At 35.4% G+C, this 18,879-nt stretch overlaps 1 protein-coding gene across 2 annotated transcripts in view; it reads left to right on the top strand.

Annotated features, from left to right (window-relative positions):
* The window catches only part of LOC118735778 (GTPase-activating protein CdGAPr), a 392,697-nt gene that overhangs the window by 109,858 nt on the left and 263,960 nt on the right, over nt 1-18,879 (top strand). For both annotated transcript variants that reach the window (XM_036465735.1, XM_036465734.1), the window contains one exon: nt 11,867-11,881. The gene's annotated coding sequence lies outside the window, so the exon portion shown is untranslated. The remainder of the gene's footprint in view (nt 1-11,866; nt 11,882-18,879) is intronic.

Below are 18,879 nucleotides of genomic sequence, written 5' to 3'. Positions count from 1 at the left end.
GCCTAGTGGGAATTCGGCATTAATCTATATTTTTCCCTAAGACAATTTAATAATTGAAAAAGGAACAGTCCAGCGCCTTCGTCTTGGTCTGCAGGCTGTATCGGAGATACACCCGCTAAATTTAAACGTAGAATACGAGGTATGGTTAAGAGCATATCCAAGTCAAAAACGAAAGCACAAACTAAGAAAAAAATATCGATAACGAAAGCGATAATAAAATCGATAACAAAATCGATAAAAATATCGATAACAAAATCGTTAACTAAATCGATTACAAAATCGATAAAAAATCGATTACAAAATCTATCGAAAAATCGATTACAAAATCGATAACAAAATCGATTCCAAAGTCAATAACAAAATTGATAACAAAATCTATCAAAAAATCCATTACAAAATCGGTAATAAATTCGATAAAAAAATCGATAAAACTATCGATAACAAAAGCGATGGCAATATCGATAGCAAAATCGGTAAAAAAACCGATAAAAATACCGACAACAAAAGCGATAACAATATCTATAGAAAAATCGATAAAAATATTGATGACAAAAGCGACAAAAATATCGATAACAAAAGCGATAACAATATCGATAGCAAAATTGTTAAAACAATCAAGAAAAATATCGATAACAAAACCGATAAATAATCAATAATAAAATCAATAACAGAATCGATTACAAAATCGATAACAAAATCGATAAAAATATCGATCATTATATCGATAAGTTCCGAAAATATCGATAGCAAAATCAATAACAACATCGATACAAATTTCGATAACAAAATCGGTGAAAATATCGGTAACAAAACCGATAAAAATATCGATGGCAAAATCGATTAAAATATCGGCAACAAAATCTATAAAAATATCGATAACAAAATCGATAGCAAAATCGATAACAAAATCGATAAAAATATCGATAACAAAACCAAACAGATCCACATTAACTGAAACTTTCATATGTACGTATATATGCATTTACATATGTACATACGCTGCGATCAAAAGCCGCATTACATACGCATACATACTTTTTGTCTCCTTCCCACACTTCCAACATATGCACGTGTTTGCAAAATGATGACGAGGTGATTTTGTATGGAAAATCATTTATGCCCATATATTTATATATATATAGATATCAACCAATACTTCCCATATACCAAACGAAAGGAAAACTCTTGAATTTTTGATTAAAGAAAACAAAAACAAAATCATTCGAGCGGTTTTCGAGCATTTTGGTAATGAAAAAAATTTGCAAATTTTTTCAACAATTTTTTGCCTTAAAATGCTCAATATTTGTTAAATTTATATGAAATTTGTACCCGATAATATTTCTACTGCTCCAAAGAACCTATATCCCGAAAATGAAAGTTATATATGCCAACAATAAGTTGCTAGAGCACTTTAAAGGCTCAAAATTGACCCCAAAATAAGGCAATGTTTACCGTTGTTTTTACGACAGAAACCGAATTGGTTATTTACAAAGATGAATCTGTCGACAGGTTTGGAATTTTATCTTTGAAACGCCACACTTTTCTTTGAAATCGCTTTATTAGTTCTCGTGCAATAAGCGTTTTTGTGAAGCTCTAAAAATTACAACTACAACATTTGAACATAGCCCCCATACCTTAAGGTAAGACGTATTCTACGTCAAAATTAAGTGCTTTGCTGGGCATCTTGTAACTGATGACGTCTTTAGCATTTGTCATCGAATTCAAAGTTCAGTGAACCTATTAACATCTTGCACGAAAATTGCACAACTATTTTGCTACGCCTACGTTTCTCGCCAATACTTTTCTGCACATTTTTACGCGCGACAGAAAAGTGCATTTGGCAACAAAGTGTTGGCTGACATTTGTGCATTCCATCAAATTTGGCACGCACGCAATGCTGCAACACTCGAAAATTTACTACATTCACATAAAACAGTTATGCATAGCTCTCAGTACAGACAAAGGTGAAACCAACCATAAAGTAAAGATGATTTACTTGCCAAGAAAAGCTGCAAAATTTAAATTGCGCACACCTGTTGCTGGCGGAGGCGTGAAAGAATGCAAGCGAAGTTTATACATACAAATTTATGCACATAGAAAGATGCAATGATTCATGGATTTAAATTTTGTAATTAAATATTTTTGGGAATACAAAAAATGTGTCAAGCATTTGTTATGCAATGTTATGCTGGCTTATGTTATATTATGTTACGTGACGTAATGATATGTTGTTAATATATGTAGATATCATAACAACATAATATAACATACTGTAACGTAATGTAACACAGCATAATACATATAACATAATGTATCAAAAGCTTGACACATTTATTCTCATTACAAAAATAGCTTCATATGTATGTATGATATGTTATGCTATGTTATGGTATGCTATGTTATGTTATGCTATATTATGTTATAGCATATATGATGTTATGCTATATTATGTTATGCTATGCTATGTTATGTTATGTCGTCATGTTTTATTATTTTGTGTTTTTTGTGGTATATTGTTATTTTTTGTTATATTGTTAGTTTTTATGTTAATTGTTATGTTATTTTATATTTTTTGTTAAATTATGTTGTCATTTTATGTCATGTTATGTTAAGCTATGCTATGTTATGTTATATTATGTTGTGCTGTTATTTTAATTTTACATACATATGTTTTAAATTTTCTGTTTTCTAAAAGTCACGCCATGCGTTTGTGTGCATAGATTTTTTTTTTTTTATTTTGATACTGAAAATTACATAAATACACGTCTTTATTCATTTTGTAAACTTATTTTAATTGCTCCCAAGCGCATAAAAAGCTATAAATCAATTAATGGCTAAACTTCGGTAGCAAGCAAACGATGACGGCCACAACGCTGTGCTGTAAAATAGTACGATAAATCTTCGGCGAATATTTTTTTTACTTTTCTTTTTTCCTAAAGTCTCTGCGGACCCGTTTTCAGCCGTTTGTCTGCCTTGGAAGTTGTTGTTGTATTTGCTATTATCGTAATTTCACTAGACTTTTTTATTGTCGCTTTTGATTTTTTAATAGATTTTGAATTTTTGTATTGGTCAAAGTTAGTAAGAGTGAATATTACATACATACATATTAACATGCATGTACATATCTACTATTTTTGTACATTAGGGTGGTCCAAAAATACATAGGAAAACCAACTTTTCTGATTTTTCCTCGATTTATTGAAACCGCCTCTGACTCACCGTCTACACTTCGTAGCATTTCAGTCTTGGTATTATATTTTCCATGCTGTTATTGCTCGTTCGACTAATTTCATGACTTGGAAGCCGGTATTCTGTTGTCTCACAATCGCCTGTCTTTTACTTTAAGGTTCCAAAAATAAGGGAAAAGCTCTGCTGATTGGTGAGTACCTCTCGTTGCAAAACTGGCTATGGATACGTCCACCATTTCTGAGAAGGAGCCTTACAAAATGCAGCAGATGTCGCTCCAGTCGCTATTGTACCTTATTGAAGGCTATCTCTATATCGAAAAAAGTTTCTAGTGTAAATTTAAAATGTTTAACTTTTGATTCTTGATCTTAGTCTTTCTGGTTAGGTGGAAATATCGGGAATTAAGGTTAAGCTATCCTATTCATATCAGGGAATAGTCAGTGTATTTTAGTAGCATACAGTAAAGTTTTAAACTGCCCAGGATGAGCACTCATTTAGCTGGAAGCAATTCTTCTTTCTCAATACTAAAATTCAAATGACTGCGATCATCTTCTTCTACTTGCTTGACACTGTAGCTGCCTAAGCGATTTTGGTCGAGTTCCGCAAAGCGCGCCAGTCGTTTCTTTTCTATGCCAAGTGTCACCAATTGGAAATGCCAAGGGAACCCAAGTCATTTTCCCCTTGGTCTTTCCATCGCAGAGGAGGCCTCTCTCATTCTCTGCTATGTAACAGCAGCGGAATACTTTCAGGGGCGGAGCGTTGGAGTCCATTCGAATGACATGGCCAAACCAGCGGAGCCGCTGTATTTTAAGTGACTGCACTATGTCCATGGCGTTGTAAAGTTCGGCGCCATACATATACTAGCAGGGGAATGTTGAATGACTTATAGAGTATAGAGAATAGATTTCGTATGCCGCTCTTGTAAAAAATTGTTCCTGAGGGGTTCAGTTCTGTTTCTCTAGTAATTACACGCCCTTTCTGAAACCCAATTCGGTATCAAATAGCTGGGAGAGGTTCTTCGCAATTCTGACGGAGCTGGTGGTTTTGTTCAATGTCATTTTGTACAGCTGTATTAGTTTCGCGGGGATGCCAAATTCCTATAGCGACGTATAAAGGCAACTCCTGTTCGTGCTATCGATTATCGATAACAGCTTTGAATTCGACAAATATATAGTGCGTGCCGATCCTATTCTTTCACACAATACGCTTAATAAGAACTTGTACTCGGCGACAAAGTCTCTCTACTACCACAAATCTAATACCGAATTAGCGCTCCTTTACATGGCAGCTGTAGTAGACGTCGTAAAGCGCCACACGTTTTTGCCTTTCCCGTCCATTGCATTTCTTGGATGGCGGTTATGTCAGCCTGTGTCTCCACAAGGACATACCTCAGCTGGGCAGAGATGTTTTCCCCATTAAGGGTACGGACATTTCATGTACGCGATGTATCAGATAGTAATTATCTACAAGTGGATCTTACCTCATTCACTCAGTGGTGTACATTTAACCGTCTCAACCTCAATATAAATAAATGCTGTGTTGTCACCTTCTCTAGAAAGTATAACAACATCGTATTTAGTTATAGTCTTGATAACTGCACTATACCAGGAAGCACGGAAATGGAAGATTTGGGCGTTATTTTCGACTCAAAGCTGACATTTGCCAAACATATAGACTTCATTGTATTAAAATCGTTTGCGATGATTGGCTTCATAAGAAGAAAAACTACAGATTTCAAAGATCCATATACATTGAAATCACTTTATATTTCCCTGGTGAGGAGCCGCCTTGAGTATTGCTCATTAATATGGAGCCCATACTATGAATTATACTCAAATAAAATCGAAAGAGTTCAAAAATTTTTTACAAAAATCGCCTTGCGGAAATTACGTTGGGAAGGCGATTTTCCTTTATATATTACTAGACATGAATTGCTGGGTATGCAGTCCTTGCACGACAGAAGAAACTATTTCTCCATAATCTTTATTTATAATGTTGTAAATGGAAACATCAATTGTGAGCATTTATCCAATTTGGGTAATATATATAATCCTCCGCAAAATCTAAGGAATAATCGTAAACTGATAGGCAGAGTGCATCCACTAATTACGCCATTAACGGACCGATTGCTAGGTGCGTTAGACTGTGCAACACATATGCTAGTGTTATTGATTTAAATCTTAGTCTAAGTATGTATAGTATTTTTAATTAAATAATTAGAATATTATAATTAGTCTGTAAGAAATCAGAATTCTGTAGACTGAACTAAATAAATAAATAAATATTGGTCCTTTAATCGTTTTCTGTGGTCGCCATCAAAGGAAGTGAGCTTTGTTGTCCTTTTCATTAGTAGGCTTTTTTTACGTGGCAAGTCCCAAGCCCAGCGCCCAACACATTGCTAAGATTTCATGGTTTTTCAATCAGGTACACGATTATATAGCGAACAGCTTGCTCGCAGACAGACTTCAGTGATCCCTTAAACCGCATAAGTCGGAGTGGCCCCACCGCAGCTCCCTCGCTTACTGCCGTAAATCAAGGCTCCCCTCGGATTGGTTACCGTATTCCGCACATGGGTTGCTCACTTTGCGCAGAGTGCGCGAACGAAGACGCAAAGGTCGGGATGGAGCCAGAAAAATGACTATAACCCATTGCACTTTTTGAGATCTTTCGGAGAAGGATATGCCTTTGGAAGCTACTTATCTGAGTGTAATTAAAAAGACGTTTCAGAAAAGCCATCCAAAAGTGCAAATAAACTTACATGGCCACCGATCACAACTTTCAATTGATCCCACCAATTTTAGCTGCCTTCTATGTTGTCACTTTTTTCATTTCCACTATCTAGTCATGTCCGCTTTGCTAGTCTGCCGGTCGCGCGACTTTGCCATTCGTCATCTACATACATGCGAGTATGTGCAGCAGAGTGGTGGCGAAGGGTTGCGACGCGACGGCATTCATGCAAGCATTTCATATGCCCATATATGTATTATCAGCAGTGTTGCCAGAACTTTTTGGGCCGACCGGCTAGATTGGAAAAAAAAGCGGCTAAAAACGGCTAAAATGTTTTAGTGAAATTTCACATAGACTCTGGCAAAAAACGGCTAAAATGTTTTAGTGAAAATTCACATGCTTTATTTAAATAAATCGCAAGAAACGAAAGACTAGTTAACACCATTAATTTATATCGAGTGTATATTCCTCATCATCAAATGAATCACTATTGTATATATCAACTGAATTCATTGGCCCCTGGTCATAGTCAAAATAAAGTCGACTTTAAAGTTAGTTGCAGCTTTTTTGACAGATATCCCATTGAAAATTATGTCAAAAAGCTGCAACTAACTTTAAAGTCGACTTTATTTTGACTATGACTACGGGCCATTAATTTTAAGAGATCGTCATCTACAGTAAAATTATGGCAACATTTTTCTTCACGTTTTAAACCGTATCTTATATATAAAATAGCGTTTAACGTTTTAACGCACATTGGATTTCTTTGCTTAGTTTTTATTATATTCATTGAACTAAATATTCGCTCTACTTCTGCATTACTTATAGGCAAAACAGGAAAACTAAAAACTAGGTTGGAAAGGTCAGCAAAAGGGTTTTCTCCTAGGGCATTTCGAAATTACTACTTACTTATTACTAAATAAACTTCGGCCCAAAATTTTACAGTTGAGTCTAAATTACTCCAGGTATGTAACGTTAACCGTTGCCATTGCATCTCTATGGATGTTATTTCTAGAGGTGTCAAACTATCGATAGTCACACCATCGATAGTTTTGATAGTTTTCAGAAAAACTCAATATTCACGATAGTCTCGAAAAAAACAAAACTATCGATAGCACTATCGATAGCGCTAAATCAGTTAGGTTGCTTTGTTTTTACAGAATCATAGTGAAATAAATATTATCTTATAAAAGTTATAATCATTCAAAATTAAGTAACTGCTTAGCCAAAATACTTATCTTTTTAGAAAGTTCAAAAACAAACACAAGTTATACAAACAAAACGGGATTTACGATTAACATATGTATGTATAATTTCAAAAAAATTGGGAGAGATGATCGATAGTCCTACTAAACTATCGATATTTTTGATAGTATAAGAAAAAACTATCAATGAGTATTGATAGTCTAAAAAAATTGAAACTATCGATACTATCGATAGTGCCATCGATAGTTTGACAACGCTAGTTATTTCGTCGGCATTATATTTGTGTTTTTGTTGCTGTAGTTGAACAAATACTTTTGGTTTAATTACTCTTAATGCATTTCCAACCGAAAAAAGTCAATTTTTTTTAGTGTGGCAATATTTGTAGGAAGGCGTTGGCGTAATTCCTTTATTAAAGTGATAACAAAATAGCGACCATTTTCTCGAATTATTTTCTCGGCTTCGTGGTCAAAAGCGTTTGTGCTTACTTTTGTTTTTAAATACTCTTCAAAACTGTGATAAAACTGAGGAAATGGAGCAAGGTATGGTTCCAACGGGGAGCATATAGGATCAAATGTGTCCGCGCTAATAACCACTAGGGAGCATAGATGCGAAAGTAAAACATTGAGTTCATTAAAAATCTTCATTGCGTCTGCATTATTGCTTTCGAACAACTTGTTTACTTTTTGCACCTGAAAATTAGGCAAATAGTAAAATCGGCTAAAAACGGCTAACTTTTTTTTACAAACCGGCTAACAAATCGGCTGCCGGCTATATCGAATTTTCTCCGGCTAGTTGTTATCAAAACCGGCTAAATCTAGCCGGAAAACGGCTAAAATGGCAACGCTGATTATCAGCTATGTTGCACATTTTCTCAAACTCCGACACTACTTATGCTCCCCCTTTCTCGTAGCGCCTATCCAATAGCTGTTGTTTGTTTACTTTGTTGCTTCATTTTTCTTCCTGCCATACATTGTTTTTGCTGCTTGATTTTCTGTTGTTTGTTGCATGGTCTATAAATTTCGCATTCATTCTGCTTGTCGTTCGCTTGACTCGCCTCAGCCGGCGCGCCGTTCCGTCATGCCATGTGATGTGCGTCCCCCCGCCCCCCCACAACTATCAAAGCACGGATAGCCAAGTAAATACATACACACTCACAATTACATATGGCTTTTTCCACTACTACTCAATTCGTTGTTATCTCGCGCCCATCGCTTCGAAGCGTTGACTTTGTAGTACAAATGGTATCTATATAGTTTTAGAATTGCTTGGTAGGCTAGGTGGCCTTCTCCACGTCCTCTTCCCATTCCACATCCTACTTCACCTACTACTTTGTAGCCCTATCTCAACAGAGAACATTCAACAATGTTCTCTGATCTCAGTGCGACGTTGCTGCTGCTGCTGCCTCCACTGCCACTGCAATGCAATCATTTTCATTTGGCCCCAGTCGACAAACGCCATTTGCTCGGTCTATCGCGGTTCTATAAATAAAAACGTCTCTTTGCCATGCATTTCCAATGTCTTCGAGGTCTTTGCTTTATTACCTGCTCAAGCTTTTGCCTCCTCTTCTAGCTGTACATATTCACCCATACATATTTAGTTTATATGTAGCTGGTTCACATGTCGTTATCGTTACCATTCTTCCTCACTTCTCAGTAGTTATTGCAACTAAACAAATGTCTTTCTCATACCCGCACCAATACATAAAGATTGTAGTTTTTCATTGTTTTTCTTATTATTTTGTTGTAAATTTTTTTGCAATTCATTTTATTATAGTTGGTAGTCTTTCATATGTTAGTTTGCCATACTCCATCTTCATCGCTTCCATTTGCTGGCTGCCTTTACTTCATTACAGCCTTTGCATTTCTTGTTGCCTGTCCTTATCCACAAACGGCAATTCTTTTGTGTAAAACCATTGATTCTGACTGCACTCGCTTACTCATTGAGACACAAGTTGTCGTCGATAGATAAGTTTACAATTTATTCGCAATTCAATTAAAAGATAGTCAAGTTATTCTGTGGCAGTTGTAAGCTTGCCTTAATCACACTGAAGTTGTTCCGTTTGAGTGAAGATACTTTCATTGTTGCTATTGTGAATGTTTGGGCTTGTTAATTTCCCTAGTTTGCATGCTAACAGATTGATTGGACGAACTTTTACGAAAAATTAAAAAAAAAAATATAGCAAAAGTTTTTCGCTTTTCCTCTTCTAAGTGGCATTGCAAGACAATTCAATGATTTTGGATGAGTTCAACGTCTTCGGAAATGCGCTGTTTTAAGTAATACAAATTGAGCTCTCGAACTCAGCCTCTGACCACGTTATGAAACTAAAGGCCAGACGTATCACAAATCGACTTTTGATTGATAATGAAATGTCGCGACTGCGATCAAAATGCCATCGAGGAAGTATAATAAGAAATAAGCTTAAACAACCTATACAAAAATGCAAAAGTGATCATACATACTCTCTCAGTTCAGAAACCAATGAGTTACCCGGTAATTCCAAAAATGCTATCAGTACACAGTACAGTTCCAGTACAGTTTCAGTAGATGAGGTACGGGTAGCTCGTCTTAAAATCGGTTCGAACAAGACTCCGGTTTTTATATTCATCCGCCATATTGGATCCGCCATGCCATGAAATTTCCAAATCTGACTTCGGATTTTTAAATAGTTAACCCCAAAACCGTCCACAGATAGATTTGTTAGAGTGTGTGCACTGCGAACTTAGGTCCCCCCTCCCCATAGACGGTTTTATAAAAATTTAATTTTTTTTTTATTCATCCGCCATTTTGAATATTCCAAATCTGACTTCGGATTCGTAATCAGCTACCCCATAAATTTCCCCTAGATAGTTTCAAAAAATTTAATTTTTTTTTTTAAGTCATCCGCCATATTGGATCCGCTATTTTGAATTTTTGTAAGATTTGTAATTAGCTACCCCAAAAACCCCCCCTATACGAAGAGTGCACCACAAAATCTCCTAAGGCAAAATCCCTAAAATCAAAATCCTTAAAATAAAAATCCCCAAACCTAAAATCCCAATTTTCTATGTAAAATACATTTAATTAGGTTTAAAATCGTCGCAATTCGAATCGCTTTCTAATCGTTATCTGAACTTAATGTTTGTTGTGTTGCTTTTTCGTAAAATTGCAGACCTTTTATTCAAACAAAATTGAAGAAAAAGCAGTTGCTTAGTTTTTATTCATACGGCCCCATGGCTTCATATTTTCGCCGCTTTTGATAAGCTGCTGGCCGATAGTGCCATGGCTTAAGTCGCTGTGATCATTTATAACGCTGCGGAGTTAAAGTTTCGTTGTCTTAAAGCGAGTTATGAAACTTCAAAATTGAAACAAGTACGAAAGTCTGAGTTCGGGCGGAGCCGAACATTAAATACCCGGTGCAAGTATTAAATATATGTTTTTTCACCTTTCCGAAATCGTAAATTAGCGTCTTTAAATTTCGAAATATTGCAGTTTCAAGCATTTCTGAAATTTACCGTTATATGAAAAGCGGCCGTAATTTAAGTCCGATTTCAATAATTTTCAACGTTTTGCTTTTATGTGGCAAGCACAATAACCATACCGAGTTTGGTACAAATTGGTAGAACGATTACCGATATACATATACATATGTGATCATGAGTGGGCGGTGCCACGCCCATTTTCAAAAATTTTATTATAAACGTATTTCTTGGTAAAGAATTGTTCCAAGCATAAATTTTGAATAAATTAGCTTTAATATTTACTGATTTATCGAAGATTTTGTATTTCTCTAAATTACCGTTATATAGGATGTGGGCCATTTAGTACGCTGTACCAAGGCCCAACAACTGTGCCAAGTTTGGAAGAAATGTGTGCAGCGGTTACCAAGATATACACATGTACCGATAAGTGGGCGTGGCTACGCCCATTTTCCAAAAATTTATAATATTCTTATTTTTCGTCTGAAAATTGTTGTAAATATCAATTTTGAGTAAATTATCTTCAGTAGTTACTAAAATATCGCAGTTTTCGTATTTCTTGAAATTACCGTTATATGGGAAGTGGGCGTGGTTACTGTCCGATTTCGCCCATTTTCAATACCAACCTACCTTGGATTAACGGAAACCTACATACCAAATTTCATTGAGATATCTCAATTTTTACTCAAGTTATCGTGTGCACAGACGGACAGACGGACGGACGGACAGACAGACATGGCTTAATCGACTTCTCTATTCATTCTGAGCATTTATGTATACATTTGTCTATATCTATCTCGATTCGTTTTGGCTGTAACAAACAACCGTTATGTGAACAAAATTAATATACCCTTGTGCACAAGTGCGCTCGGGTATAAAAAAAAAAAATCCGTTGTTATTTATATAGAGTATAGAAATTCGCGATATCTAAATCTTCATATTAAGCATGATATTAAGGCTTTCGACAGGCGTATATTTTCACAATTCCAAGAATATTTCAGTAGGGATTTTCAAAAAAGAAATAGTCGATTTTTTGAACCAGTCTAATGTACACACTTTCTTATGTAGGTAAAAAAAAAACAAATTCAAACAAATATATGATTATTTTCACAATGTTCGACATTACTCCGAAGTTACACTACATTTATTCTAGTGTCACTCCGAAACACTCCACTTTTTATAAATTTTCACTCCAATCAAAAACTTTGAAACGACACCACCACTGTATGTACTATTTCCTAAAATGCATTTCTAAAAGCCTAATATTAATATTGTATTCTTTCTCATTTCAGATCTTATTTGCAATGGTGAGTAATACAAAACGAATTTTCGGTTTATGAACTGATATGACATTGTAGTATCAATTTTTAAAATTTTAGTAGGTGGTAAATAGAAGAGATGACAGAAAATAAGATATACATAAATATGTCCCGTATACGTTGGAAAACATGGTCTACACATCTTACTGCTACTTAATTAATAATCCATACCATCACGAGCAAAAAAAAAAATCAACCCGTGTTCTTAGCCACTTGAAATTTGCAACTAGAACTTAATAGGCTATAAAACTGCATTGTTAGAATTCATCTAAAAGTTCGGAATAAAAACTTTGTTGTTGTAGCTACAATTTTGTTGAAGTTTTCTAATTTTTCTACAAAGTTTGAAGTTTAGATTTATTTTCTTGAATAATGACTGTAGTTCCTGACCTTTAAAACTGAATCAAAGCACCATTTCCACCAATAGAAACGCTTCCCTAAACTTGGATGCGCACCACAAATCTTGAACCCTGGTCAGTTTTGGAGCTATCAGTAAAGATTCTCGGCGTTGAGATTATCTATCTACTTAGGTAGGAAACTCAGAAAATTTTTACATTTTTAAAAGTATTTTTTTAGAATTCAAGTACTTACCTTGATAACGACTAAAAAGCCAATTTCAGGCCATTCAACCTATTTTAATAGCAAAAAATTGCAAATCGTAATCAATTATATCAATTCGCACATCGATTTTAATACGTAGATGCTCTCCTTTGCATCGATTAGCTAAGGAAAAATATTTACACTTAAAATAACCATCGATTATTTTCGCCACTTGACAGTTTGACATGTTTTCAAATTGTTTTGGAGCAACGCAACAATGAATGAGTGCCTGCTTACGCAGAAGTACATATGTACATATGTATGTAGATACATATATAGATAGATGAAGGTACTTGAAAGGGGATGCAAGTGCATAGCATTTTCCAAGTATGCGGCATAGATCGCTACTATTTTTAGTGACAACACACACTGGAATTACGAATTCTTCGATCTAGCATCTGACACGAGAGTGCCACTAACAGCGTACATATTTAGATGCCTTTAGATGGCTGTGATTGGCTGCTGAAGCTGTGATCTGCTTACAAATTCTGAAATTAACTCAAGTGTTCATTGCGCACACACTGTGCAAAACTCATCTGTCTTGCTAAGTGTTTGCTGCAATGTATTTCTACAACATTTTACATACAAAAAGAAAAAAGATTTCTTTTTAAAAAGCGAACACAAAATATTGCTGGCGATATTTTGTGTTAATTGGCCATTGGCGTATCAAGCGATCGTCCGATCGACAGACACAAATGTGTATGGAGCTACTGTAAGCGCTGGAAAAAAAAAAATACTGGTGTGATAATTCTCTACAACTATACTCCTAAAAAGTACTTGTACGTGTCTATAATGCTCAAAATCCAGCGTGTCGTTATTGAACGTTCAATTCTCAAATACAAAACATTCTTCATAAACGTAAATACAGACGCACTGCGTCTCGGCTATTCGTCGCTTTTAAAAATACATTTTTTAGCGCTTGTTAATTTTTCTAAATTTGGCACTTTAATTGCCAATGAATGATGTACTCCATTCATGCGTCCCTTTGCTCTTCCCCCTTCTCTTTGGAATGGAGTGTTGCCTTGCTTTGTGGCTGCTCTGCGTGTGCTCTGCTGCTCTTCCCTTTTCTTCCCTCATATTCTCATTTTTAAGTCAGCGCTACCATTTTTGGTGTTCTTCCCGCTTTAGGGCTGTGAAAATCACGTGTTTTAGCGTTGAAAACATATCTCCAAATATGTGAAGTGATATATGTAAGTACTCATACAAGCACGCATTGATTCTTTTAAAGAAATCGAAGTTTTCAAAGAAAGCTGCATACATATCTACTGGCTTATGACTACCAGGGCTGCCAACTTGGCTCAAATCGTGCCCTTTTTGGCCCTATTTCCCATCAAATGGCACTTAATTTTTCAATTTGGCACATATCCTTTGCGTGCACTTCTTTTTCTCAACTAACATTTTCTACTTTTTAAAGATTATTCAACTGGCTTACCTTTTTTTTGGCATTGCACTTTTGCTTTAGAAATGTGGTTCTTATTTTTTTGCTGAACGGCACATTTTTTTATTCTCAACATGGCACCTCATAGCTGAAGATAGTTGGCAGCCCTGATGACTACATAAGAATGTATTGAAGACATTTAACCCCCCAATTAATTTAGTAACCTCTTGGTGTTGAAGAATGTAAAGAGTAATTTTTGTTTTTGTTATCATACAAGCCTCTTCATCTCTTCAACAAACACATCTGTTTTGTTTATTCTTCTGCTCTCTCTGGAAGCATAGCGCTTTTGTCGCTTCAACATGTGTACTTATTTAAAGATAAATTGTATGGTGATACGTTTTGGAGGTTCCACTGCACATTTCCTAAATAATTTTTTGAACATACAATTTTTTTTTAAATTTTTTATTCATAAATTTTATGGCTATGCTGAATTTAGTACAATCATAGATCAGGTCTTCTTGGCAGGTAGCACCGTTGCGAATTATTTTTACAGTTTTATTGGTTGTATATATTTTACAGCAATTTTGATAACAAGTACTTCTCTACCATTGAATAAACCGGAATTTAATTTTCATAACATATATTACAATGGCCCACGTATCAATATTTTATGCCTCGTTGGCGTTATGGGATACCAAGGGTATATCCACATACAGTTCTGCTGTTTTCTGGCTAAATTCTGCGAACTTATCGATATGAATTTTGCGTCCAGTCAAAATTGTTTCCAAAATCACCTTGATACGAAATACTAAACTCACATCAATGCCTGTTATTTCTGCTCGCAATTCCATCATTAGAACAGCCGAATCCAGGTTTCGTCACATCGAATATAAATTCCACTTGCACACAAAACTTCTCAGGGATTTCTATTTTTCTTTGTTTGGTAATGGGTTCGTCGACGTGGAGAACAAATAACCACTTTTTTATTGGTTTGTAATGCTTTAACTTTCAGTCAATACTTACCACCCGAATTTCCTAAAACAAAGTTATTCGGAGTATACTTTTTTCAAAATCGTATAGCAGGACGATCAAGGTAGTTTAGAGAAAGGAAAAAATATGCCAGGAAACGCCGGAAAAAAAATTAAGAAATTATTTTAATCGCATTTTTTAAATTTTTACTACAGTAGTTGAAGTACTTCTAACTTCAATGAAATGATCTCAAAAGTATGCATACTTCCTTACTCTATCAAAATCCATAACCCTTCCCTCTTGTCAAAACCCGACATTACATTAAGAAAATATACCTTCGCTTAGAACACTGAGATGAAGATTAACACTCAGAATTAAAATGAAATTTCGGCTAGTCACGTGCGGGCCCTTATTTCCCTGATAACAAAAATAACTGTCTTTGCTCCTTAGTTCCTTTTTTTATTGGCATTCATTTTTTAAAAAAAGGCTTTTGGCCTCCCACATCTTTCATCTACCCCACCGTGCGTTGTGAGCTGAAGCCCATAGCATATACATTTCTAGTTTTGATAATCAAATCAGCATAAAATGCAGATCCTCGTCGATATAAAGATGAAAATGCTAAGATGGGTTTACTTAGTTACTTTTGCTATCGACTTGGTTTTTAATCGTCAACGGATTGATCTGTTTATTAGCCTCAAACAACAAGTGCACCACTTTCCCTCAAAGAATAATCTTCGTGAGGGGGTAAAAGCGTGTTTTTTTTACTGCTGGCTATTAAAGAGCTCATAGCTGACCCTTGCAGTGGCGGCCCTTAATTCTCTGCGAGGCAGGAAGGGCAAATGACCACCCCAAGTGTCGATCAGCTGTTAGTGCCACGAGAAATCAGCAATCCCACAAGTTGTCTATAGTCCCACCTGCTCAATGAATGCAAATTCGTAACTAGATCTTCTGAAAACTCTAAGTTTTGCACAGCCAGTTTCTGTTGGTAGCTCCGGTCGCTGAAAGTGAGAATGTTTTAACTGATCCCGGACCAAGGAATATCTGGTCTGAGATCCACATCCTTGTGTCCTGGCACCTAGAACAAAACAAGTTCTTTATGTTTTCCAACATAATTTAGTCGATACTTGCATTGCCCAAATATTTGTAAATCTGGTCCATCTCTTTACACACGCAAAAAAATATCTTTCCGCCTATTTTTTGATATACGCTTTAGTTCCTGACCCGGTATCAGTTTGGGAGCCATCAGTAAAGATTCGACAGTGGGCGAAACCCGGGCTCAGTGCTGGTATATATTAAGCCGGCACCCAGCCTCAGATAACAGAAAATTTTAAAATTTCCTCAGCGAAAGTAAATCTGGTCTGCCATATTCTAGAACCTGAATAATCAACCTCTCTTCTTTTTCAATCCTCCCATATACCTTACCTTACCGATCGATCATAACTAGACCCTGTAAGTAGAGGCTTTGCTCGCCGTGGCAAGTCAGAGAAATATAACCTCGTTGTTCAAGAGTGTTCGTTTGTTGCAAGGCATATTTAACAAGGTGGTGTTGGCCGTAAATAAGTAAAAAAATTACACTAACAAATTATACGCTGATGTCCATACTGTCATTGGTATGAGTTACAAAAAACACATCATTTTGACGTAATGGCCTCCACGGCGAAAAACTCAGCTGTCGCCCCAACACCACCTTGTTTAATACACCTTGGTTTGTTGAGAAAAACCATTTGAGAGCAAGTGTGAGAGTCGGAATGGCGAATTCAATAGCAGTCTGTACTGGCAAAAAAAAAAAATATTACTCGATTAATGCATTAAATAATTAATTGTAACGCCGAAAGATTAATTGCAATTAATTACAAGATATTAATCGATTAATAAATTCTTTTGATTGTTGTTTTTTTAAATATGAAAGTAATGAAATAACTTGTTTAAAATTTTTTTTTATTGATTATAATCGTATACAAAAGAATTCTTTTACAAATTTTGCCGTAAATTAGTTTGTAAAAAAAGTAATTTTGGCGAAAAGCCTGTGCTATCAGAGGTTGCGATCTGAATATCAAGCTCTTGCTACTACATACACGTCTTTTCGTTATCAATGCCTTCATTGGGGTTCGATGAGATCCCACTAAACACTAATGTTAGAGAATTATTGGAAAACGATTCGAAATCTAATATGTTTCTCTAAGGCAGAAGGTTAGAAGACGATTAGCGAAACTGTCGGGGATTATAGTATTCTCTACAAAAAGGGGAATTAGTTATTGTTGATATCGAGAAATAAATGTGATATCTAATCGTGTTCGAACGTTGAATTCAAATTGGCTCCAAAATGTCTAGTGTTTTTCGAGTCATTTTCTAAACGATTTCTAAGATATTGCTCTAACCTTATTGCCGATTCCAGAACTACATACATACATTAAAATTCTAATGTAAAATCAAAACGATTCTCTACCGTTAGATACTTAGTTCGATTCCAGCGCTTTCTGAAAAACCTTACTCGATTAATGCTGATCATTTGATTAATCTTGCCATTCCAAGTCTGTGAGCTATAGCGTGCCGACCACTGGCCTCTAAGAACATAATATTTTGTATCCTTGTGCTTTTTTGTGCTGTACCCGGTTTTGTAGATTAGATACTATTTGTAGCTTTCGATGAAGTTAGTCATCCTGAGCGAAGGTTTCATTGTGGCACTATCACACACATCACAGCTTTGCCAATTAATGATGCTACCATTACAAAACGTGTTGCATATTTCCTAAACGGGATTTTGTTTTACTTGTCTTATGTTTAAGACATTATCGGCGGCAACTGCGTGATTTTCTAAAGTAATTATATATAAAATTATTTCTTAAACACCCTTTATGTTCGTTTGTGGCAAGCAACTTGTTTAGTGATTCCGTGAAATAAAGTTTTTTCGCCCATTATGCATTTTTTCATTTATATTCTTTTTATTTCTATGTAAGTGATTCTCACAATCATGTAAGATTATGCTTTGTTTATTCTTAGTTCATTATACTGTTTACGTGTGTCTTTCTGCTAACTTCTCTCACCACCATTCTCATGTCATTCAAGCTAAATGTCTGCTCGGTTTTGTGTCTTCCTTTCTAGGTCAACAGCAGCATTGTTTCGATGATTTCCATTTTCATAATTTTTTTTTTTCGTTTTTGTAAAATGACTTAATTGTTTGTCACTGCAGTAGTTTTTGTCATACTACTTAGTACTTTTTTCTACAGAAAGACATTATTTTTTAGTCAGTCTGAAAATTTGAAATTCAGTCTAAGCTAAGCTCATCTACTCGTTGTATTTCAACGAACATATGTGGATGCTCTGGTTGTCATATCTATTGACTCACCAGTTATACATATTTTGATATCTACACACTTCTATGTACATACATATGTCTGTGCCTATCTAGAAGTCACTCTGTCAGAATTGCGTTTTACAAAATTCCACACTACTCATAAAACATTTAATGCAAATATCAAATTTTCTCATACTTTACTACGAATACACTATCTCAAATAACTACACATATGTACGTACATATGTATGCTTCTTCCCTCTGCCTTCAAGGCGTCTTGCCACCTGCTTGTCTGCACTCACGCCACACCATTGTCTCTGGCCGCCTTATTACGTCGTTTTCTGTGTATTTTGCGGTTGCTGTTTATTCGCTTAATTGATTCCACCTTCAGCTTAAATTTTTGCATATTGTTTTTATTATTGCACACATTATTTTTTGTTTTATTTGTCGTTGCATACATATGTGCATATGCTTAGTTGAAAGACCAATTTGTTAGAAATATTAGCTTACAAAATATTGGAATGCAGCAAATTCTTACGGCAGCTCGAAACGGTTCAGCTTACGCTGCGTTGTCTGCCATTCGGAATGAGATAATTTAATGAATGACTATTGGTAATTTACATATTAAAATTGTTTGCAATAATGTGTGGAAACGTGTTCTTTGAAATGGAAATTCCTAAATGTTGATACATATAGAACATTTATAAATATGTATTTACATGTATATCAAGGACATCATCTAGGAGA

The sequence above is a fragment of the Rhagoletis pomonella genome, unplaced genomic scaffold (genome assembly GCF_013731165.1).
Source record: "Rhagoletis pomonella isolate Grant_MI unplaced genomic scaffold, Rhpom_1.0 Rhpom_scaffold_00003, whole genome shotgun sequence".
Lineage (NCBI taxonomy): Eukaryota > Metazoa > Arthropoda > Insecta > Diptera > Tephritidae > Rhagoletis > Rhagoletis pomonella.
Note: the sequence above shows the minus strand (reverse complement) of the source record. Positions and strands in the feature narration are given on the sequence as shown.